Source organism: Mauremys reevesii, linkage group 13 (genome assembly GCF_016161935.1).
Source record: "Mauremys reevesii isolate NIE-2019 linkage group 13, ASM1616193v1, whole genome shotgun sequence".
Classification (NCBI taxonomy): domain Eukaryota; kingdom Metazoa; phylum Chordata; order Testudines; family Geoemydidae; genus Mauremys; species Mauremys reevesii.
Genome location: NC_052635.1, coordinates 49,055,593 through 49,079,651, shown reverse-complemented (window position 1 = coordinate 49,079,651; position 24,059 = coordinate 49,055,593). Strand labels below are relative to the sequence as shown.

The window sequence follows — 24,059 nt, the reverse complement described above, 5'->3', positions numbered from 1 at the left end:
CATATTTGCATATTTGTTTAATAAAAAAAGTATGGCTGTTCAAAGCCTGATAATTAATTACCTGGCAAATTTTCTTTTAACTCCCTTCCCTCCCTTTTTATTACAGCCCAAGCTGTTTTCCTGCTTACTCAGCGAAACCTCTGCACTCCTGTATTAGGGTGAGCCGTGCAATGAATAAGTACTTATTAAATGTGCATTACAGCTACAGATGAGCAGAGCAATGGGGTACAGCACAAAGCTGAAGTATTTATGCATGTACCTAGAGTCCCTTTAGCTATTTATTTCCAGTGTGATAGCTGTCAGTGTGATTACGCAGGGGATTTACCGGGACTCCGGTCTGTTGGAGAGAACTTGGGTGTGCAGGAATGAGCCAGCGTCCATCTACGTGTCTGAAAATTGGGGTGCTTCTTCAAGGCTGCTTTCTAGAGCATCCTGCTGGGACAGCCTGGGTGGGGCCGGGGGAGCTAGGAACTCCTTATACACCAGGCCCTAGATCAGTTGCTGATACAGCCAGCCCTCCAGAGAGCGCTCCAGCTGGCCACACATGGCACTAGACCCCAAAGGTGTCACACAGCAGCTCTGAGCAGTGACCCTCCCAGACTCGTTCTCCTGGCGAATCCAATAGACATGGCAGTGAGGATGCAACCCCCCCTCCCTGCCCCTTCCCCCCTACCCCCGACATGCCTACACACACATGTCTGGAGCTGGGCAGGAACTGTTTTCTCTGCTTCATGGGAAATTCCCTGATCGCTGGGAAAAATATTTCGGGTCGATTGATGCATTTCATTTCAGCTGGGTCAAAACATTTCATTCTGATTTTGACCATTTAAAAATACATTATCTATCTATCTATCCCCATACACCCCCTATCTATCTATCTATCTATCTATCTATCTATCTATCTATCTATCTATCTATCTATCTATCTATCTATCTCCTGTGAGCTGCAGCTCCCCATGTCTTACCCCCTGCCTCACTCTTGGAAACAGTGTCTTTAAATCACCTGCTGTCTGTGTTACACTGTAGCTCTGGGTGCACTTTAGCCATAATTTCCCTGCAGGGGGGCTCAGCAATTATTTAAGTAACTGATTAGTGCTGATTACATGCCCCCTGCCAGCCACAGAAGTGGAGTGAGGAGGAAGAAAGGTTCTGAGGGGACCCTTCCCTGCCTCCCTCTTTTAGAATTTGTTTGGAAGTTCTGAGGAAGTTGTGTTTGTGACTGCCTGCCCCTCTCCGCATTGCTCTAAGCCCTGCATGGGCCCTGGGCACCCCCCGCCAGGCTGTGAGGGGGAGAGTGCCAATGTCTACATGTTCATGTGTGAGTATCTCAATGTGTGTGTGTGTGACTCTGTGAGTGTATCAGTGTGTGTGCGTGCATCAGTGTATGTCTGTGTGTGCCTCAGTGTCTCTGAGTGAGTGTGCACTGGGTTCCAAAGAGGATGGATCTAGACTGTTCTCAGTGGTGGCAGATGACAGAACAAGGAGTAATGGTCTCAAGTTGCAGTGTGGGAGGTCTAGGCTGGATATTAAGAAACACTGTTTCACTAGGAGGGTGGTGAAGCACTGGAATGGGTTCCCTAGGGAGGTGGTGGAATCTCCTTCCTTAGAGGTTTTTAAGGTCAGGCTTGACAAAGCCCTGGCTGGGATGATTGAGTTGGGGATTGGTCCTGATACCTCCTGAGGTCTCTTCCAACCCTGAGATTCTATGATTCTATGCATCAGTGTGTGTGCGCATCAGCGTGTGTGTCTCTGTGAGTGAGTTTGTGTGTGGGCACCTGTGCGGGAGTGGCGCTTGTCCCTGCTTCAGTGGCTTGGCTACATTTTCAGAAACAGGAAACCAGGAACTAGGTCTCTGAATTGCACCTACAAACTCTGCATGTACACACAGGGCTGGCAAGTGCATTTGCTCACACAGCTCCCTGCTTTGGAGCCACTCAGGCTGTTCCATTGATCTCTGCGCTGGTTTGCCTAGAGGTGGCTAGTATCAGCCTGGCTTGGCCCAGCCCCTTTCCTCCCCTGGCCACAGACACGCACGTTGCCAGCTGGGATTCTCCAGGCATTTGGGATGCTCAGAGCTGGGGCAGATGAGACCTGCTCCCATCAGAAGTGCAGGGCAGCATGCAATAGATGTACTGGGACCACCATGGTGCTGCTAGGGGCGGGGGCTGCATGACAGTCCTTGCCCCTGGAGCAGGGAGCTCAGTCCATGCAGACCCAGGAGGGCAGGGAGAGGGGTGAGCGCAGGCTGTTCTCTCTGGGCGTAGCCTGTGCGTCAGCCTCTCTACAGAGCAGGGTTCCCTTTAAGCCAGATTCCTCCTTGTGTCCAGTCCCCTTGGCATCCTGTCCTGTGGGAATACAGGCCGGCCCGGGAGCTGGAAAACGACACGGCCTGGCAGGGTTTAATAGTGCTGAGGACATGCTGCTCCTGCAGCGTCAGCATGCTGGAGGGACAGGGAGTTGTCTGGGAGCCAGCCTTGTCCACTAGTGTGGTCTCCTTGGAATTAAAATGAGAATGGTCATTTCTTTCACTTTGTGCTCGCCAGTGCCTCTTCCAGATCAGCGTCGGGAGGCTCATGCCCCAGGCTCTCCAGGAGCCAAGTGCCCTGCGCTGGGCTCCATTTGTGCAAGTTTCTCTTTAATCAGGAGATGAGCAAAGGAGGAGCAAGGAGGCAACTGAGCCACCTGGAGAGGAGCACCTGAGCCCAGCCCTTGTCTGCCTGGGCCTGCCCAGCTCAGCAGCACCTGAGTATCCATTAACCCCTTCCATTCTGGGGCAGGGAACATTTTTCTCTAGTGAAATGGAAACCGATGTAAATACACCAGAGTCCCTTCCCGAGTCACAGCAGGGGACCTCTCACATTCCCGGCTGGGCTTGCTGCATCTGCGGCTGCTCTGGTTGCAGGCTCCCGTCTCCAGTTTGGGCCGTATGGGCTGCGGCCAGTGCTTGGTGCTGAAGTTGTTTGGGACGGTTTGCTCGTGTGACAGTTCGGCTGCCGGGTTTGATGGGCCATCTCAGCTTTAGACTCTGCTGAACAGGTCCCAAACTGGCCAGGGAATATGTGCGGCCAACCTCTCTACACATGGGGTCCGTCTGCACAACGACCTGCTTGGCAACACGGCCTCCCCCAGTCATGTGGCTGAGAGGTGTCAGCTAACCTGCCTTCATGGTGGCGTTGGGCAGCTGGGCCTGTCACTCTGCTGATGAAGCGGCCGTCAGGCGCTTGGCAAGCCCTGCACGTGCTAGCAGTAGGGCTTGGATGGGTGAGACTGCCTGCTGCTGGCACATCCTCTGGTACTGCCCCTCTGGGCCCGGATCTCCCTCACTGGCTCCTGGAAGGGCTTTTTGTGGGTGGTTGCTGTATTTCCCAGTCTCCCCGCCCCAGCAGCCCCCTCAAACACTAGGAATTCTTTCTGGCTTTCCCCCATACGGCTGAGTGGCTTTAAAGCACAGAGGATCAGGGTGAGAGGCTGCGTCTGCGGGAGCCTGTTAGCAAAGGGACTGTCATGAATGCTGCCTCTGCCTGGAGTTTACATTAGTCCAGATGGGCTGGAGGACTGAGCTGTGAGTCCAGACGAGGGATTTCTCTTCTGGCCAAAAAAACAAGTGAAAGGACCCCAATTCTCAGTGGAACAGGAGGGAATACAGCTCAGCAATTACAGCACAATTAGCTCAAGCAGCAGGCTGACTGGAAATTGCAGATCTGTGCCAGATACTCGGGTAGTGTGAACTTCAGGTGTGAACCGATAGAGGGACTGTGCTGCCAGAACAGACCCTCCAGGCTCCCTCCCCTCCTGACCTGCTTCGGCGAGAAAGGGGAAGCCCCAGCCCGCTGGGCACAGGGACAGAGCCTCTGCCAGCACCATCTGCCGCCATCTCCAGGCAGAGCCCCGTTGCCACCAGTGTCGAGTCTGGACACAGAGCAAGGAGCGACTGTGGCCTCTGGATTCTGCCAACTCCCATGCAGCGCCTGCGAGCTGCTGACTGTCAGAGAGCAAGGGACGGCTGCAATGGTCTCTGCAGGCAGAGCCGCCCCACAGCAAATAAGCACATGGGGCAGCCCAGGTGTTCGTCCGCCCTGGACCAGGACCCTGGGCCTTTCCCAGGGAGAGCTCTGCCGGGGGCGATGCAGGAGCCGCTTAGCACCCCAGGTACAGTTCTGCAGCTCCTCACAGCGCAGATTTACCAGCGGCCTCTGTGTTCTTCGAGTCTCCAGGACTCCCCACCAGCCGGGAATCCCCCCACCAGCCAGCGCTCCTGCCCCGCTCCCCACAACACCCCCTGCTGGGAGAAGCTGGGGCTGGAGTAGCTGGGAGCCCACCCCCCCACCAGCCAGTGCTCCTGCCCCGCTCCTTACAGCGATTTCAGATGGGAGAGGCTGGGGCTGTATTTTTTATTCTATTCTCAGGACTTGCTGGCGCAAGATGAGTCCTTCTCACCTCATCTGCTGCAGCCTTCCTGCGCTCTTGCCCTAAACCGCCAGGGAGCAGAGGGGTCTGTGAGTCTGCAGACTGCGGCTGTCCCATGGGCCCAGAGAGTGGGGATGGATCCCCTGGGAAACAGCCCCCGCCCCACCCAATTAACGGTGGAGAGAAGCTGGGACCCAGTGGGCGTGCAGCAGACGTCTCCTCCCGGGTGAGTGAGCACCACTCCTTCCAGTCCATTTAGGAAGCAAGTGAATCAAAGTGACAGCGATGTCCCAGAGGGTTGGTGCGGCAGCAGAGCTGGGGCTGGGGCTCCGATGCTCAGGGGAGCCTGGCAGCTGGAGACACCATGGAAGTTGCATTGTGATTGGAGCAGCACAAACTCAGCAGACGAGAATCTCTGTGGGTCACCAGGGCTCCACGCGCTACCCAGGCGTCCCTGACCAGCTTTGGGGGCCAGACCCTGCTGCTGCTCGTGGTGTCTCTGATCCACGAGGGGCAGATAGCCCAGACCTGGCCTTCCCCTCCTTGCTGCTCCCTGTTCAGCCTCAGCACTAGGAGCTGGGCCTGCCCATTCACCCCTCTGCCAATGGCGCAGTTGGCTCGCCCCCGGGGTCCTGAACATCCCTTCGTGCAGCTGGGGCAGATTATCAGGAAAGAGTCCAGCCTGAATCCCCATCTCCAGACTGCCCTGGAGCCCAGAGGGACCCTCACGCTTGGCCCTGAGCCCACCTGTGCTGGGACATGGGCTGGGAACACCCTTCTCCCTGTGCGGAGAGCGTCTCCGTGCATTGCACCCGGTGCCCTGAGAGCCCCTCCCGGCCAGCTGAGATGCAGCTGAGAGTCATTGCCAGGCAAGCCGGGTCGGACACCTCACAGATCTCTGGCCCTTCTAGGAGAGCAATGCTAAGGAGGCCGGGGGCTGCGGAGGGCTGCAGCGCCCTGTCAGGCTGCTGATGCTGATTCCTTTCATCTTGGAGCTACTGGCTCGTGTCAGGGCCGAGCTGGAAATGCCAGGAAGTGCTGCGGGCCGACCAGGAAGAGTGGCAGATGGTCAATGATGGATTTGTCACTTTGGATTCAGAGCGGTTTTAAATATTCAGCAGAATCAGAGGTGACAGCTCATGGCAGCAGGCAACATTCTCTGCACATTTCGCTGCAGGATCTCGGTCTCAAGAGGGCAGGGGGAGCTCAGGAGAGACCTTTAGACGTCACGGTGGGATTAACTGAGGTGGTGCCACCAACGAGCCGTGGCCAGGCCTCACGCTCCTGATTCTGCGCCACTTTCCCCGCTGTGCTGTCAGTGCGTTGCAGAAGCCCAGCCTGCCAAGAGCTCCCCGCTGGTACAGGTCCCCCACAGGGGTGTGGCCTAGCGTTGCCTGGGCCAGCCTTTCCCAGCCTCAGCACCATGCGAGGAATCCCACTGGCTCACATGCTCGCAGCGCGTATGCTGCCAGGCGCACGGTCCCCGTGTGGGGCAGCTTGGGCAGTCAGGACCAGGATGACGCTCATTGGCGAAACCATGGAAACGGGCATGGTGCTGCCATTGCCTCCTGCCCACATCCGCTTCATTCAGCAGGCGACTCTCGAGTCCCTTTCAGGAGGCGTCCCAGAGAGCACAGCTCCCGTGGCACTCTGCTGCCTGCCTTGCCGTCCTCTGCCTGAACACGTGCCCCAGCCCAGCAAAGCAAGTGAGAGCCCTAGTGAAATCACATCCTCTCGTGTGGGGTGTTTTGCAAATGTTCCAGGACCCAGTGCCAGGCCAGGAGACCAAGTTGGGAGGATGCCAAGCACCAGTGCAGCCAGAGGACTAGCCGCAGGGGGCGTGGAGAGCTCAGAAACAGGCGCTGCAGACACCTAGCCTGCCATGCAGACGTGCAGTGTAGAGCAGAGGCGGCTGGGGCAGCCTGAGGGCTGGCAGCGGGCGCAGAGGGGAGTCAGTTTGCACTGCAGGAGCAGAGGGATCACATTGTGGTGACCAGAGAGACACCAGCGGGGAGGATTGCAAAGGGTGAGTTCCACAGGTGAATCAAACAATGTCAGTGGCCGTTCCCTGGTGTCTGCTGGGGACAGAGAGAACGGATGCCCCCTTTCTCACTGCTCTGCCCCAGCAAGGACTGGATAGACTGGTATCCTGCCCCCTCTGCTCCACCCCCTCGCAAAGGTACCAATCCCAATCTCTGCCAGCTCCCCCCGTAGCAGAGATTTTCCAGCCTTGATCATTCTTGTTGCCCTTTTCTGACTCCCCCCCCCCCCGCCCCATCCTGTGTGCGCCGGGGGCCCAGGCTCCTGGGAGGAACCAGCATGGTCCTGCACCGGGAGCTCATAGCAGCACCTGTGGCCACTGACAAAGAGGGGAGAAAAAGTGGACAGAGCAGCAGAATCAGGCAGTTCTCCCAGCCGAGACTGGAGCTGTGGCCCGGCTGGGCGTCCTCTGCATGTCTGCTGGCGGGAGGGCGGGGGAGCCTCGCAGGAAGTGCCGTTATTTATGGAACTGCCTGGATGATCTAGCGCCGCGGCACAACGTGTTCTTGCAGCCGGGCTTCCGCAGCCCCAGTGCCCAGGGCTGCTGAGGAGGGAGGCTCCCCAATGGGCATAGCAGCTGCTGGGTCTGTTCTCCCCGTTATCTCCATCGCCTGGACTCTCCCAGTGCCCTGTATCCCTTGCTGGTCTGCACAGCAGGCCCCTTGCCTGAGAGCCAGTGCAGTGCCTGGGCTTGGGACAGAGCCAGGCTGGCTATATGGCCAGGCTCTGCACACCAGGCCCAGAGGGGCTGGCTCAGTCTCTGCGGTTGGACACTTTGTAAAGAGTCTTTATGAGGTGTTGCATTTTATTCCCTTGTGTGCATCTTATAACCATGCTGACTGCAGCGCCAAGTCCCCCCTTCTGCATACAGGAGGTGTTGAGCCAGCCAGCAGCCCTTGCACCATGAAGTGCCAATGCCGTCCCCTTGGTTTGGCAAGCCCTAGGGTGGGTGACTGGCCAGATGTCATAGCCCTGCAGCCCACCATCCCCACATGGACAGCCTCACAGCAGGCAGTGCTCCCGAGCTCTGGGCATCCCCCAATCCTGCTCAGTGAGAGCCCTTTGCAACACGACATACCAGGCAGGGGTCTGGAACAGTTTGTGCTGAGAGCCATTGACCCAAACTGTAAACCCTGGATATGATGGAACCACCTCAAGCAAGGGGGTGCGGCCGCACCCCCAGCACCCCTAGTTCCTGCACCTATGATACCAGGAGCTCCTGCCATGCAAAGCCAAGCTGTGCAAAGCTCGCTGGGCCTGAAGCACCAGGCACCAGATTAAAAGTTGGAAATGCAAATACTAATCTAACTGGAGCGGCTAATATACCAAGGCCGCAGCAGGCTGAATCAGCAAGGGACAAAGCAATGGCAAGGTCAGTGGTGCAGTAAAACGATACTGCAGTGAACCTAGGAATGTGGGCACAGAGCTGCCTCAAGCTACGCGGGAACCAGGTACCAAGGGAGAAAAGCTCAGAGCACCCAGCTGAGCTCAGAGAAAATAAAAACCTCTGCAGAATTGGCCTGAGACCCACAGGCTACCGGCTGTGCTGAACTGTGCCACGGAATTCCCCCAAAAGCAACAGTGGGAGAACTGCCGGGAGCCCCATCACTCCAGCCTGGCATGAGGCTGGGCTGGGGAGACGATTTTGCAGGCACCAGAAAGGAGCAGGGAGCTGTAACAGTCTGGATGTGTCTGACTCTCCCAGAGCCGAGTTCCTGGCCAAAGCATTACTGTGCTCAGCCCTGCACCCCACAAAACCTTCCTCTGCTGGGTCCTGCAAAGCACCCAGTGATGAACAGAAGCAGAAGAGTGGAAAACTAGAGGCACCAGCCCCCAGCCCTTACAATGGACTCAGATCTGTGAGCATTTCTGCAGCAGATCAGCAGCAAAAGCCCAGTTACTTCCTGGGCGTCAGTGTGTTAACAAACTAGCCTGAGAATTCAGACCCGGTGACTCCCCAGGACGGATCACTCCAGCAAGCCGCCTTCTCTTTTCCTTACTGTTCAGTGTAGTCCCCTGCCCCCTGTCTGAATGGATTCTCGCTCCGCCATCGCTCCCCAGCCTAACCTGACAGCTGAGCTCTGCACATGAGACTCTAGTATTAGCTGCATGCAGAGTAGGTCCCAGGATATCAGAGAGATGGGGCGGCGGGGGGAGGGGCTGACATGGCAGTTACTGGACCAGGTTCTGCTGGGGGGAGAGAGGAAATTTCGAGCTTACTCTTCTGTACGTATCTGGCAGCTCATCTCTTTCCCCAGCTTTTGCTACACCACTAAATGCCATGCCCCACCTTGTCTCTGACGTTAGCTGTGAGCGGCGGGGAACTTGCTGGGGATTCTCAGACAAGGGCTAGGGGCCACCTGGTCCCTAGCAATGGCCTGAGCTTCTAGTCATTTACTAAAAGCAGCAGCAGGAGGGGAAGGGCCGGGGAAAAGAGCCGACTCCTGCTTTGACATGCTACCTTCTGTGTGTGCTTGTGCACACGTGTGCGTTTGGGGGAGATGCTGCTTTGCATGCTGCAGCTATCACAGATATTCCCCTTCTTTTCTCCCCTCCCAATAGCTCCGTGAGTTTCCCATCTTTGCCTTCATCACTCAGAGCGTTAACTGTTTCGGAGCCATCAAGTGCTGAACGAATAACAGCAGCCCAGGGCCATCGGAGAGACTTTGTTCTCCCTGACGGTGGGCGAAGCAGGGAGCTCTCGTGCGCACCCTGGCCACAAATTGAGGGCAGCACTCAGAGCCAGACGGCCTCTCCGCACTGAAGAGTCACTCCAGGACATACTAGGCAGAGCTCAGATGCTTGATACTAATCATCCAGTTTGGGGCACTTATGATCCTGAGGGATTTGTGAGGAAATTGCTGTGAGCGTCGCGCACTCAGGTGCAAAGTCAGGGCTCGGTTACAAAGACAGATGGCAGAAAGTCAGCACCAGAGAAACAGGAAACAAATCAATGATGAACTGTCTCCACCTGGGGGGGGGGGGTAGCCAGTACTCAGCCAGCCCCCAGTCCCTGTGGAACTACATTTCCCAGAGCACCCTGCCCCAGCCAAGCACCAGCTGACCGGTCAATGAGCCCCTCCCTACAGCACTCCCCAGGTGAACCTACCTTCCCAACAGGGGAGTGCCCGACACGTGGGGGGACATGGGCTGCCCACACAGGACCTGTCCGCAGCCCCCCACCCCCTTAGACAGGCTTAGCCTGAAGGGACCCAGGCTTTGGTGTGGGCTGCTCCTGCCTTGCAGCTGCACCCCAGGGCTGGGAAACAAGGGTTTCAGCATAGGCAGGTCCCTGGCTTCTCCTGGGTTTCTGCTCCCTGCCCAGTGGCACGAGTGGCACGGCCTCAGCTTCCCCAGAGAGGAGTGGAAGCTGTCAGTGCTCCCTGCCCCCAGCGCCTGCCAGCAGTGGGGGCTGTAGCCAGGGCCCCCTTGGCTAATGCAACATTCACTCCGTTCCTTGCTGTGAAAGGGCCAAGGGCGCTGAGAGACGGGGAGCTGCCGGAGATGAGCCCTGGAGCACTCACGCTAGTTTCTCTCTGGCTGAACGACTGCTCCCTGGTAACGGGTGAGCTGAGGTTCTAACTGCACGATTACCTGGGGAGCAAACGGTTTGTCATGAGCTCTTCGGTCTAGCAGAGGAAGGGCTAACACCATCCAATGGCTGGAAGTTGAAGATAAGCAAATTCAGACAGGAAATAAGGTGTATGGGTTTAATGAAGAGAATAATTACCTGTTGGACCCATCAGGCTGGATTTGCCATCACTGGAATTTGTAACTCAATATTGGAAGTTTTGTGAAAAGCTCTGCTCTGGGAATCATTGTGGGGCAGTGCCCTGGCCTGTGTGAGCCAGGAGGTCAGACTAGCTGATCCCAATGCTCCCTGGTTGATGTCAGGAAGTTGTGAGTTGTGTGTATCCGCCCTGGGGGGCAGGGCGGTGTCTCTGCCAGGCCAGGACAATGGAACAGGATTGGTAGAACCCGGCGCGGGCTATTCAGCCAGAAGCACCCTGGGACAAAGCATTTGCTGGAGCTGAGAGAAGCTGCTTCCTCCTCCTGTGGGAAGGGAAGGGGGGAAGCGGGGAGAGTGGAAATGAAGTTACCCAAGCAGGAGAAAGACAGGTGGCCACAGCAAAAGGTTGTAATAGGACGGACATGGGGAGGCCCCAGAGAGAGACGGGCTCTTTGGGCAGGGAAAGGAAATAGCAGGCATTGACTGGCCAGGTCAAAGGTACAAGCTGACCTGGGGCAGAGGTGCTGTGTTTTGGAAGAAGTCTCGCAGCTGCCGGGGCAGGGAGCCCCAGTGTGGAGACTGAGCCAGGGACAGATGATCAGGGTTTGTTAGTGTGGGGGAGATGTGGGTCGGCACTGTGGGTGCGCTGCGCTGTGTGACCACCTGGCTCTGGGAAGCGGGAGCCAGCAGGTTACACCTTGGGTGGCGTGTTCAGGCTACGGGGGGGTTCAGGGCTCAGTCCTGGGGCGAGGGCTGGCCAGTGGCTGCTTGCACTCAGGTTACCATGCTAGACAGCGGATCTCACTCCCGAGCCGGGGGCAGGGGGGGATCCAGCAGCTCACAGCAGTCTGGTGAGCCAGCAGGGGCAGCCCAGACAGCTTGGTGACGGCCACGTAGCCCTGCTGTCCTGTGACCGCGCGCTCCCAGATGTGATGTGCAATGGCAGGCTGGCAAAGGGTGCCTGTGGCAGCCAATAGAGGACCCAACACCTACTAGTGCTGTGGCATCCCGAAGGGCTAACCGGGATGGGGCCCGGGCCTGGGTGTCTCCACAGTTCCCGGTTCCCGTCACGGGGCGGGGAGGGCGTTTGTGCAGGCACTGGTGTTCTTAGACTCTCTGTCCTTCAGGGGAACATTGGCTCAACCTTTGGTTCCAATCCCTCCATCTTGGTGAACCTGCCGGGCTGCTGAGGGGGCCCAGGAAAATTTGGACCCACCTCATTCCATCCGGAGAGGCTGGTGGAAGTGGCAGAGTAGCAGAACTGGGCTCTTTACTGCCTCTTCTCAGCAGGGTTAGTTGAGAACTGTCCACGCTGCCCTGTGAGTTACAGCTCTGACTGGCCTAGGGCTGATCGACCCAGCAGCAGGCTGTGCAATCAGCATGGCGGTGGTTTGTGTGTAAGTGGGACCTTGCAGAGCCTGTTTCATCTGCTCGTCTCTCTGCATTCCCACGCTGGACCCCATTGTGGGGCTGGTCACAGGGGCGGGAAGAGCTTCCTGTCTAGCCCCGCTGCAGTCCCGTTCCCCTGGCTGAGAGCAGAGCTGCACTCCCTGGGCTCAGGTGGGGAGCGTAAAGCGCCGTAGGACACTTGGAGCAAACACACGCTGGGGCTGCTCATCTCTTCTGCGCGTCAGCATCCCTGGGTCAGGCCCAGGGCTTGGGAAGGGCTAATGGATCGCTCTGATCAGCAGCACGTGCCCATCTCCCCTGGGTCTCCTAGCACGACTGACTGCGCCAGCCTGGAGCGTGAGATGCTGCCTAGGAGCTCACGCCACTCTTGGTTCTTCCAGACCAGGGCTGGCCAACCTGGGGCGCCGGAGCTGCATGCGGCTCTTCGGAGGTTAATACGCGGCTCCTTGCACAGGCACCGACTCTGGGGCTGGAGCTACAGGTGCCAACTTTCCAATGTGCCGGGAGGAGCTCACTGCTCAACCCCTGGCTCTGCCACAGGCCTGGCCCCCACTCCAGCCCTTCCTGCCCCCTCCCCTGAGCCTGCTGTACCCTCGCTCCTCCCCCTCTCCCCCAGAGCCTCCAGCATGCCAGGAAACAGCTGATCAGGAGGGAGGGGGAGGCGCTGATCAGTGGGGCTGCCGGGGGGCGGGAGGCGCTGGGAGCTGGGAGGGAGCTGACTGGGGGCTGCTGACGTGTTACTGTGACATTGGTAAATTCTGGCTCCTTCTCCGGCTCAGGTTGGCCACCCCTGTTCCAGACTGTAACCAGTCCGTTCATCACGGCTCCTGGCTTCTGTAGCACAGAGGGCAGGCGAGGGACGCGCGACACCGCAGAGGGGTGGGCTTGGTCGAAGCATGCGAACCCCTGGCTGCTGGACTGGGCATGGGTGTCTGAGGCAGCCCCAGAGTTGAGTCCTGCAGCCGGGCAGGCAGGTTCCTGAGACATGACAGCTTTGATGCTCAGCCCTGAAGAGGTTAAATCTTTCTAATCACTCAGTAAGACCTTCTCTAAGAATTTATCTACTCGCTGCCTTCCAAGAACATATGGCTAAAATCCCCCTGAGCGGGACTTACATTTATAGCATCTATTACTAAGATCAAGGTTAATCCAGAGAAATCTAATGGGGTGAAAAGGACTTTAAATAAATCTGTCTTAATCTGCAGGCCATGAGAGCCCGACAGGGGCACTGGCAAAGCCCGCTAGACAGGGTCGGGCCGGGCAGCCAGCAGGGGCTCGCTCAGCTGAGGCACGGGGCAAGTCTGCTTTGTAGAGAGGGGAGTGGGTGAGCCAGGTTCCGGATGCTCTGGGGACGTGGGCGGGGACATGGCCACCCTGTGAGGTTGGGGCTGCATGTGCCAGGCCAGGAATGTGGCCGATCTTGCTGGACCCCTTGCCAAGCCCCATCAAAGGCCATGTTGGAAAAGGTCTGGAGGCTTTTGCAGAGGGCTGATGTTAGGAAGTGGGAATGTTCTTAATGTTTTCTTTGAACACTGAGTGGGGAGTGTTGCCCTGGGAAGGTTGCAGGGGAGTTTGGCTGGGACTGGCTGCATTGGGGGATGGGAGACTGGCCTTGAGGGAGGGTACCTGAGCACGTAATATGAGAACCCAGGAAGGGGATTGGAGGCCAGGTAACACCTCTGCCTGGGAAACTGGACAAAGGCTGGGGGAGGAGTCGGGGGGGGGGGGAGGCTGAGTGAGAGGCTGGAGGGAGTTTCAGTTTGGAGACCGCTGGGGAAATGGAGAGGAGCCCAGATGGGGCTCAGGCCTCCCTGGGGCCCCCAGATGGACCTAACTAAGGGGGGTCCTGTTGTCTGTACCTGCAAGACCTGTCTTGGACTGTGTTCCTGTCGTCTAAATAAACCTTCTGTTTTACTGGCTGGCTGAGAGTCCTGGTGAGTCGCAGGAAGCCGGGGGTGCAGGGCCTTGTCTCCCCCACACTCTGTGACAGTTTGTCACGGCACCAGTGTGGTTCACGTGAATGCACTCAATCCAATCCCCAGGCCTGTGGCTGGGAGCATCCTCCAGCAGGACAGGGCCCATCAGTGCTGGCCGGGACAGTGGCTTCAAAGTCATGAGATTTATATTTCTAACTGTTCTCTTCCTTTGCCTCCTGACATGATATTGGGGTTGTGTTTTCTGGCTTTTCTCTGCACTCATGAGGACTTTTTCTTGTTTGTTTTTAAATGGCAGTGGAGTCTCCCATAATCACCTGACTCCAAGAGCTGGGACTTTAAGAAAAACCTATCGTGAATGGTGGCACCCTGGCTGTCCAGGGGCCCAGGCAGCTCTGAGGGCTCAGTTGGTGGCTGTGATCTGTCTGGCCTGCCCATGGGAGGAGATGGAGCATCAGGCGGGCTCAGCAGGTCCCCTTGCTGTGCATAGATGCTTCAAATGTTGTGTCTAAATCAGGATCCTTCAAACCACAGGAAGCCAAAGGCCTGGGACAACTTGGGCAAATTCTAAGTTCTCAAAAGAAGCCTTTTTATTTCTAAACTAAACGAGCATAAAACGAGTGTCCAAATCCCCAGTAACTGGTGCAAATGCCTGGCACCAGCTGCCTGCCTGGAGGTGCTCCCACCATCCCATGTGCTGATCCCCGCCAATCGAGCACCGTGCAGCACTGTGTGACGGGTCATGTATCTGCAGGGGGAGCGGGATATTCTGGGAGAAGCACTGGGGAACCTCTCAGGAGGGACAGGGCCTGGAAACAGGCTGAACCCACAGAACAGGCACGGGCTCAGGCTGGAGCCTGGCTGCCGAGCGCTCCGTTGAGCTGTTTCCATCTGGCAGCTGCAGCATGGAGACTCCAGCACTGCCATGCAGGCTGGTCCCTGAGGATCCGGGCCCAAAGAGAAGTGCCAGGAATTCCCACTGGTTCATCTTCCTGCAGTGCACGTCCCAGAACCGTTGGTGCGTCAGTTGTAAAGGCTTCGTCGGGCTGCCAAGCGAGATGGTGTCAGGCTCCAGGCCTGTCTCGCCGCGGCCATTGCTGGCTGCCCCCGAGGGAGATTGCATGGCTGGTGCTCTGCGGGGCCCGGGGCTGTAGATGCTCTTTCCTCCAAAGGTGCTGGACTTTCACTTACCTCTGGGCACGGTGCAGGGATTGCATCAAATCTCCCATCGTCCCTCCAGCCCCCACCCTGGCGGCCAGCGTGTCCCCTCCGCCGGCAGGGGGGACACTGGAGTCAGCCCTCTGAGCTGGGAGAATTAACTCAAACAAGGGAAACGCCAGCCAATCCCATTAAGTGTGGAAATAGGAGAGCGGGACAGCAGCAGCATGCGAGTCTCTGGGCCCTAAGCCTGCAGGAGGACAAGGTGACCTGAGTGCCATGTGGCAGGGAGAGTGCTCGGCCTGCAGGCCGGGCCCCCACGCTGTGCCTGTCACAAGACGCTATCCCCTGGCACCTTCCCCATGCCATTTCCCCTCCACACACAGCGCCCCCTGTGCTCTCCCATTCCTCCCTTCCCCCGTTCCATTCCCCCTTCCCCACACAGCCCCCCCATGCTCCCCCATTCCTCCCCTCCCCTGTGCCATTCCCCCTCCCCACACAGCACCCCCCATGCCATGCCTTCCCCACACAGCGCACTCCCCGTACCCCCACTTCCTACCCACATGCCTCCCCCGTGTCATTCCCCCTCCCCATGCAGCACCCCCATGCCTCCCTCCCATTCCTCCCCCCATGCCATAGAATCATAGAATATCAGGGTTGGAAGGGACCTCAGGAGGTATCTAGTCCAACCCCCTGCTCAAAGCAGGACCAACCCCAACTAAATCATCCCAGCCAGGGCTTTGTCAAGCCTGACCTTAAAAACCTCTAAGGAAGGAGATTCCACCACCTCCCTAGGGAACCCATTCCAGTGCTTCACCACCCTGCTAGTGAAAAAAGTTTTTCCTAATATCCAACCTAAACCTCCCCCACTCAACCTGAGACCATTGCTTCTTGTTCTGTCATCTGGTACCACTAAGAACAGTCTAGATCCATCCTCTTTGGAACCCCCCTTCAGGTAGTTGAAGGCTGCTATCAAATCCCCCCTCACTCTTCTCTTCTGCAGACTAAATGATCCCAGTTCCCTCAGCCTCTCCTCATAAGTTATAGCAACAAAGAATCCTGTGGCACCTTATAGACTAACAGACGTTTTGCAGCATGAGCTTTCGTGGGTGAATACCCACTTCTTTGGATGCAAGTCACTTGCAAGTCACTTGCATCCGAAGAAGTGGGTATTCACCCACGAAAGCTCATGCTGCAAAACGTCTGTTAGTCTATAAGGTGCCACAGGATTCTTTGTTGCTTTTACAGATCCAGACTAACACGGCTACCCCTCTGATACTCATAAGTTATGTGCTCCAGCCCCCTAATCATTTTTGTTGCCCTCTGCTGGATTCTTTCCAATTTTTCCACACCGTTCTTGTAGTGTGGGGCCCAAAACTGGACCCAGGACTCCAAATGAGGCCTCACCAATGTCGAATAGAGGGGAATGATCACATCCCTCAATCTGCTGGCAGTGCCCCTACTTATACAGTCCAAAATGCCGTTAGCCTTCTTGGCAACAAAGACACACTGTTGACTCATATCCAGCTTCTCGTCCACTGTAACCCCTAGGTCCTTTTATGCGGAACTGCTGCCTAGCCACTTGGTCCCTAGTCTGTAGCAGTGCATGGGATTCTTCTGACTTAAGTGCAGGACTCTACCACTCCTCCCAGTTTAGTGTCATCTGCAAACTTGCTGAGAGTGCAGTCCTTGCCATCCTCCAGGTCACTAATGAAGATATTGAACAAAACTGGACCCAGGACCGATCCTTGGGGCACTCCACTTGATACCGGCTGCCAACTAGACATGGAGCCATTGATCACTACCCGCTGAGCCCGACGATCTAGCCAGCTTTCTATCCACCTTATAGTCCATTCATCCAGCCCATACTTCTTTAACTTGCTGGCAAGAATACTGTGGGAGACTGTATCAAAAGCTTTGCTAAAGTCAAGGAATAACACATCCACTGCTTTCCCCTCATCCACAGAGCCAGTTATCTCATCATAGAAGGCAATTAGGTTAGTCAGGCATGACTTGCCCTTGGTGAATGCATGCTGACTGTTCCTGATCTCTTTCCTCTCCTCTAAGAAGGGTGACCAGACAGCAAGTATGAAAAATCAGGACGGGAGTGGGGGGTAATAGGCGCCTATAGAAGAAAATACCCCAAATATCAGGACTGTCCCTATAAAATATATGGTCACCCTACCTCTAAGAGCTTCAGAATTGATTCCTTGAGGACCTGCTCCATGATTTTTCCAGGGACTGAGGTGAGGCTGACTGGCCTGTAGTTTCCCAGATCCTCCTTCTTCCCTTTTTTTAAAGATGGGCACTACATTAGCCTTTTTCCAGTCATCCGGGACCTCCCCCGATTGCCATGAGTTTTCAAAGATAATGGCCAATGGCTCTGCAATCTCATCGGCCAACTCCTTTAGCACCCTCGGATGCAGTGCATCTGGCCCCATGGACTTGTGCTCATCCAGCTTTTCTAAATAGGCCTGAACCACTTCTTTCTCCACAGAGGGCTGGCCACCTCCTCCCCATGCTGTGCTGCCAAGTGCAGCAGTCTGGGAGCTGACCTTGTTCGTGAAGACAGAGGCAAAAAAAGCCTTGAGTACATGAGCTTTTTCCTGTCACTAGGTTGCCTCCCTCATTCAGTAAGGGGCCCACACTTTCCTTGACTTTCTTCTTGTTGCTAACATACCTGAAGAAACCCTTCTTGTTCCTCTTAACATCTCTTGCTAACTGCAACTCCAAGTGTGATTTGGCCTTCCTGATTTCACTCCTGCAGCCTGAGCAATATTTTTATACTCCTCCTTGATCATTTGTCCAATCTTCCACTTCCTGTAAGCTTCTTTTTTGTGTTTAAGATCAGCAAGGATTTCACTGTTAAGCCAAGCTGGTCGCCTGCCATATTTACTATTCTTCCTACACATCGGGATGGTTTGTTCTGCAACCTCAATAAGGATTCTTTAAAAATGAACCCAGCCGAGGGGTCCTGTTCTCTGTACCTACAAGCTCTGTTTTAGACCCTGTTCCTGTCATCTAATAAACCTCTGTGTTCCTGGCTGGCTGAGAGTCACGTCTGACTGCGCAGTGGGGGGGCAGGACTCGCTGGGGGAAGCGCACGGAGGGGCAGAGGATGCTGAATGCTCCAAGGAGAGACCCAGGAGGTGAAGCCATGTGAGCTTCTTGCCCTGCAGACAGGCTGCTCCGAGGGAGAGGAGACTTCACCAGAGTCCTGACTGGCTTTGTAGGGAGCAGTTCCAGAGCATCGCCCGGGGACTCCGTGACACCGTGTGACTGCTAACAACTGCCCAGGCTAGAGACTCAGCAATTCCCTGCTCCACAAGGCCTCGCGTGTGTCTGCCCATTCCCCCTGGCAGTATTGTGCAGGCACCGGTCCACGTCCCGAGCGGCCGTGTAGCAGCACATGGAGAGCTCTGTGTGTGCGTCTGTCACAGACTCACAGATCGTGTCCACTCTTGGCCCCCATGGGGGGTGCCCCTTTCAGTGAAACAGCCCTTCTCAGGAGTCCACTGTCTCTCGCGGTTAGGCCCCTCCAGCTCCCGGAGCCGCACCTCTCTGCAGGGCCGGCTCCAGGGGTTTTGCCGCCCCAAGCAGCCAAAAAATAAAATAAAATAAAAAAGCTACGATCGTGATCTGCGGCAATTCAGTGGGAGGTCCTTTGCTCCGAGCGGGAGTGAGGGACCCTCCGCCGAATTGCCACCGAATACTTGAAAGTGCCGCCCCACTCCAGAGTTGCTGCCCCAAGCACCTGCTTGATAAGCTGGTGCCTGGAGCCACACCTCTCTGAGCCTTAGCACGTCTGTCTCTGCCGTGGGCCCCCTCAGGGGGTCCCCTCACTCTGGACCCCCGGGGCCTCCACCCCCGAAGGGGCTGACGCAACCCGGCTCTCTAGCCCGGAGTGACTCTCAGCCAGCGTAACACAGGAGGGTTTATTGAGAGTTGAACCCAGCACAGGAAACTCTCAGGCCTGGCCTCCCTCAGCACAGCACATTCCAGTCTCCCCTGCAGCCAGGTGGGCTCTGCCTGCTCCCCCTCGCCAGCCCAGAGCCCCCCTGCTTCCCAGCTGGGCCTCCGATATCCCCGGCCCCAAGCCCCCTCTGTCCATTGACTTCTCTCCAGGGAAACAGGGTCGTAAACAGGAAGTCCTGGGTCTCCTCTCCTCTCAGCCCCCCTCTGGCCGGAACCGGCTGGTCAGGTCACCGGGGTCCTCTCTTCACAGCCCATTGTCTTCCCACTGGCCAGAACCGGCTGTGACTCCTGAGCTGCGTCTCCAGGGCACCAGTCGCTGGGGTCTCCATCCTCCAGACCATCGGCCGGGGTCCCAAGTTCCCTCTCCGGTCCTCTGTAACAACAAACTCCCTCTCCCCTCACCTCGTTAAACCAGTAACACCCAGGGACACTGAGTCCCACTCCCCCTGCATGCAAACCATTGAAAAACCACCAAAAAAAAAATCCCCCATTTTGTCACAGTGTCACTGATGAGCATGTGCCAGTGGGGGGAATGGGACAGTCCTCGGGCATTGGGGGTGTCGGCCATGGGAGCAGGCGCGCGGTTTGGAAGGAGAGCAGCAAACCTGGACATCCAGGAAACTGTTTTCAGGAGCATCACGTGCCAGTTGGAGTCCTGCTCCAGCGGAGAGCCGAGTTATCCAGGTCCCCAAGTCCCATGCCCAACTGAAGACAGTATCTTGGCTAAACGATGCAAAAATGATTTAATGGAGGGAGCTAATCAAGGAATTCAGGAGAGACCGTTCACCAAAGGCTGATACAAGATTCAATTAAAATGCAGCCTTTGTGGGCTCACCATTTTAATTTTCCACAAATTAGCTTTAAAAAGGTATGGAAATGAAGATCTTAGATTTTTTTTAAAGTCCAAAGGAAAAACCCTTTGAGGATTATATTTGCGACTTCCCTTTAAAAAAGCATTTTAGACTCATTTTCTTGTTTTATCTCAGCAGTTGAGATGTTGTTAGCATTTCTAAGGCAGAGTATTTTGGGCTCTCTGAGACCAGCTTGGGGTGGCTGTTAACCCTTGCTGGCGTGGCATGGCCATCTGGCTTCTACCCAGCAGGAGCATCACCGGTGACCCGGCTCCGTGCACCAGACTGCATGACACGGCTAAGTGCAGAGCCAAGGCTCTGGGGTGCCGAGACGGTTAACTTGCAGCAGCTGGCAAAGCAGGCCCAGTGTGAGTTGGCTGTTAACTCACCTGCTCAGCTCTGCCAGCGCTGACGGACCCCTGAAAGCGCCCTGTGGGGAATCCGTGCCCAGCACGCACCAGGCTCTGCTCCCGTGGGAACTAGCCTCCCTCGATGGGCTCCCAGGGACAGGGCTCACCCCCCTCCTCCTCACAGCTGTCCCGACTCACACACAGTTCTGCCCTGCTGCCTCCTGCGCTGTCCCTTAATGGCACCTGCTGGGAGCCACGTGGCTCTTCCTCTGGCAAAGCCCAGACATGGCGAGTGCCTGGCGCTGGGCGAGGGCAGGTCCTGGGACACCATCTGTGTGGTCTCTGGCATGGTACACAGCTGGGGCCTGCAGTGCTGGCTGGGTGCCCTGCCCTGTCACCTACTAGCGTTATCTGTGTTATGGTCCATCACGCTGAACTCTGCACTGACACCAGCGCCACGTGGCCGTGGCCCAGCCCAGCCAAGTGAGGGACAGGCGATGGGGGCAGGATGAGATGGCAGGATAAGCCAGGCCAGCGGCTGCAGCTTCTTGTGGGCACAGGGAGGTGGTGATGGTATCTCCTGGGATGCCCCTGCCCTCAGAGGGACGGAGCGAACTGTGAGGGGACAGCGTGCTGTGTTAACTGCTGCTTGTCTCCTAGGCGCCTGGCTCCCGGCTCAGGGTCTCCAGGGCGGGGGCAATTCTGTGTGTGGCAAAGGCAGGTCCCAGGGAGGGGCTCGTACCTTGCGGCTGTGCTCGACTTGCTAACAGGTTTTCCCAGGACCCTTCGCTGCTTCCTGAACTGTCTCCTTTCTGGCTGGGGCCAGTGCCCGTCTCCCCCACACCTGCTCTGCTCTCCAATTCTTTGCCCTTCCCTCCTTTCTGTTTGCCACTTTCTCCCCCTGCCTGCTGCTCCGTCGGTTCTCTGTCGTCCCCCGCCCGCCCGGCCGCCAGCACCGCTGCCGCAGTCGGAGGTCACTCTCGCTCCTGGTCCTTCCCGCGCTTGCTCGCTGCAGCGTGATCTGGCTCCCATTTGACCTTCATGCGCACACGCTGCTCCCCAGGAAGTGCCTCCCGCCTGCCCCCTTCCCTCCCGCCTCGTGCTCACTCTGATTTTCAGTGGAACTTCATTTATCACTGTCTCTTTATAAAGGTTCAGTCTCTCCAGCTCCTCTCCCCTCGCACTCAGAGCTGCACTGCTGCAGCGTCCGTGGCTGCCGGCCCCTCAATCTTCCTCTCTGTGCCTCGTCTTCCGTTCCTCACTTCACCCTGCTCCGCCCGTGGGCAGGGACTGCGGCTCGGGGAGGGCTGGGGAGATCTGGCACTGTGTTGCCCGGCCAGCCAGAGCAGGGTCCCAAGCCAAGTGCCCCTGTTACCCAACCGGGCCCAGTGGCTACCACTGCACCAGCTGCCACGGGGTGAAGGCCTCAGGCAGGACCCGCAGTGAATGCACTAGCGGTGCGTCGGTCCCGGGTGAAGTGACAGCACCATTCTATTGGTCTGGTGTGTTGAGGGTCTGAGCCTGGCCCCATTGAAGTCTCTGGGTTCATTGTCACTGACTCCAGCAGGATCAGGACTGGGCTCTGAGTGGGGAGGCTGCTGCTGGTCAGGTAGCCTAGGCTGCACCCCCTGGATCCGACCTCAGCCCCTGGAGCGAGGTGCCAGCTCTGCTCTGTGCTGGGAGTGGGAGAGGCAGGGCTTCGCGTCGTCCCAGCATGCACAGCAGCCCAGCGTAGCATGTGCGGGGTTAATGCCGGGGCTGCGCAGGGAGCCTGAACCTGGTCCCTGCCCCAGCAAGGCCAGGTGTGGGAAGAGCGGGTGCAGCAGCGCAGGAAATGCTGTGCAATGTGCACGGTGCAGGCCGGCCAGGCAGCCAGAGAGCAGGCGTCTCTGGAGTGATGGACCAGCCCGCAGTTCCGAGCGGCAAGCTGCAGCGAGAGATTTGCTTTGCTGTGACTGACTGAGAGGGAGCTGGCAGCCCCTGCTACATGGGGTGCCGTGTGGCTGGCATCTAACTGCGCAAGGAACAAATGGCTTCCTGTCGCAAGGCTGCACAAACCTTCCCAGGGCCCAGCTGGGGTCCTCCCCGGGCCCTGTTGTCCTGCAAATGCTCCTGGGGCGTGGAGCGGGGGAGGGGGCTCATTTCAGAGTTCTGCCCTTGCCCTAATTTGATTTTGAAGTGGCTGAGGCAGAAATGCTGCCACTCCAGCTGGCCCCCTCCCCCGCCCCGCCCGCGCTCTAAATGGATCTCAGCACAGAATTAATTTGTCAGATTGACACTGATCGTTTGTTACAGAGGAGAGTGGAGTCCATTCATTTGAATAGAAAACATTCCATCTTATCTCCTGCCTTTTCATGCCTCCGCTCTCACTCCTTAACCTTGGACAATAAGACTCATAATTTCCTCCCTGACACTGGGGCTGCTCTAGATAAGACACTTGGTTTTTAATCTTTTTCTCTATAGAATTTTAAGCCTGTTCCCGAAGGACACCTGCTGCCTGCCCATAACAACATCCCAGCCCCTTGCCCAGTGATCATGTGCTACACGTGCTGGCCCCTGCCCACTCCGTGGGCCCGGAGAACACCCAGCGCGCCTCAGAGGATTGCAAAGAGCAGGAGGAAGTTGCCTCAGGAAGGCAAAGGGAGAGTCTCTTCTGCCCCCCAGGTGGCTCCTGGCTGGACCAGGACCATGGGGCTGTGTGCGCTGTTGCCAGCGTCAGGAATGCAGGTACACTGGGGAGACGTGGGTCCTGGCGGAAGCTCAGGACCGGCTGGGTCACTGACTGTTCCACATGGACCTTGGAGCACAAAGCCACAGGCCCTGCCAGTCCCTCCAGTGCCAAGCTTTGCTGGGACCTGCCCGCTGAATTCTCCACACAGTGATCACGGCACCACGTCCATCGCTTCTCGCAGTCCCGCAATGTGCTGCCATGCAGAGCTGCCACATGCTGGGAGCGGTGGCTGCTTTTAGCAGCTTAGGGCCTCGCACTTACGGACTAATGCTAATGGAACAAGCAAACGCTGCAGCGTGTCCAGGCTGTATCTTTGGTCCCACAGTGCAAGAGGGAGGGAAGCCCAGGGGCTGGTGAGGGCAGCCACGTCGAGCCGGCGGGGGAGCGGTAGTGAGTCCCAGAAGCAGTGTGGGAGCCTGGCACTAGCTGGCTGATCTAACCAGGGCTCTTGGCTTGGTTAGGCTAAAGGAGGGGAATTAGCTCTCTCCTTACTCTGCGTGGGGCGGGGAGTGGCTCTGTGGAGGGGCGTGGGAGGCGAGTGGCTCTGTGGGGGGGGGCACGAGTGGCTCGGTGGAAGGGTGGGGGGAGGCGAGTGGCTCGGTGGAGGGGGCCAGTGGCTCTGTGGGGGGGGCGCGAGTGGCTCTGTGGGGGCACAGTGGCTCTGTGGAGCGTGGGGTGGCGAGTGGCTCTGTGGGGGGGGAGGCGAGTGGCTCTGTGGAAGGGGCGAGTGGCTCTGTGGGGGCACGAGTGGCTCTGTGGAAGGGGCGAGTGGCTCTGTGTGTGGGAGGCGAGTGGCTCTGTGGGGGGGTGTGGGGAGGCGAGTGGCTCTGTGGTGGGGGCAAGTGGCTCTGTGGGGGGGGTGCGGAGGCGAGTGGCTCTGTGGAAGGGTGTGGGGAGGCGAGTGGCTCTGTGTGTGGGGGGCAAGTGGCTCTGTGTGGGGGCGGCAAGAGTGGCTCTGTGGGGGGGGTGGGGAGGCGAGTGGCTCTGTGTGTGGGGGGCGAGTGGCTCTGTGTGGGGGCGGCAAGAGTGGCTCTGTTGGGGGGGGTGAGTGTGTCATGTGAAGGTTGGCCGGTGGGGTCAGTATTTAGAGAGTCCGAGGGAGACTGGTGGAGAAGTGGCAGAAAAGGCTGAAGATGTTTTTTAATGTTTCCTTTGCAAACAGTTTGTAACTGTCCAGCGCTCTGCCTGGGCGCCCCCGCTGGTCCTGGGGAGCCAGTGTGTGGCACTGGGAAAAGTCCCTCAGCCAGGAGCATGTGAAGTCAAAGCTGTTGAGTGCCGGTCTCTCCGCAGCCTCGCTGGAGCGGTGCCCGGCAGAGAAGGAGAAGTTTTGTGAAGGGGAAGGCTTCTGGCTGGCTGGCTGCAGCATGGCTGATTGCATTGCCAGGCTGCAAAGCCAGCTGCCCTGACACTAAATAGCCCTGTCAGGACTTCTACAAGGCGAGGTCACAAGTATTTTGTGAGTGCCAGCACACC

At 57.3% G+C, this 24,059-nt stretch overlaps 1 protein-coding gene across 3 annotated transcripts in view; it reads left to right on the top strand.

Annotated features, from left to right (window-relative positions):
* The window catches only part of CDH22 (cadherin 22), a 188,539-nt gene extending 166,204 nt beyond the window's left edge, over nucleotides 1-22,335 (top strand). For 2 of the 3 annotated variants that reach the window (XR_005587788.1, XR_005587786.1), the window contains one exon: nucleotides 107-202. The gene's annotated coding sequence lies outside the window, so the exon portion shown is untranslated. Of the gene's footprint in view, nucleotides 1-106; nucleotides 203-22,318 lie in introns of those variants that run through there. The other variant, XR_005587787.1, reaches the window with a different exon arrangement.
* The last annotated feature ends 1,724 nt before the right edge of the window (nucleotides 22,336-24,059 follow it).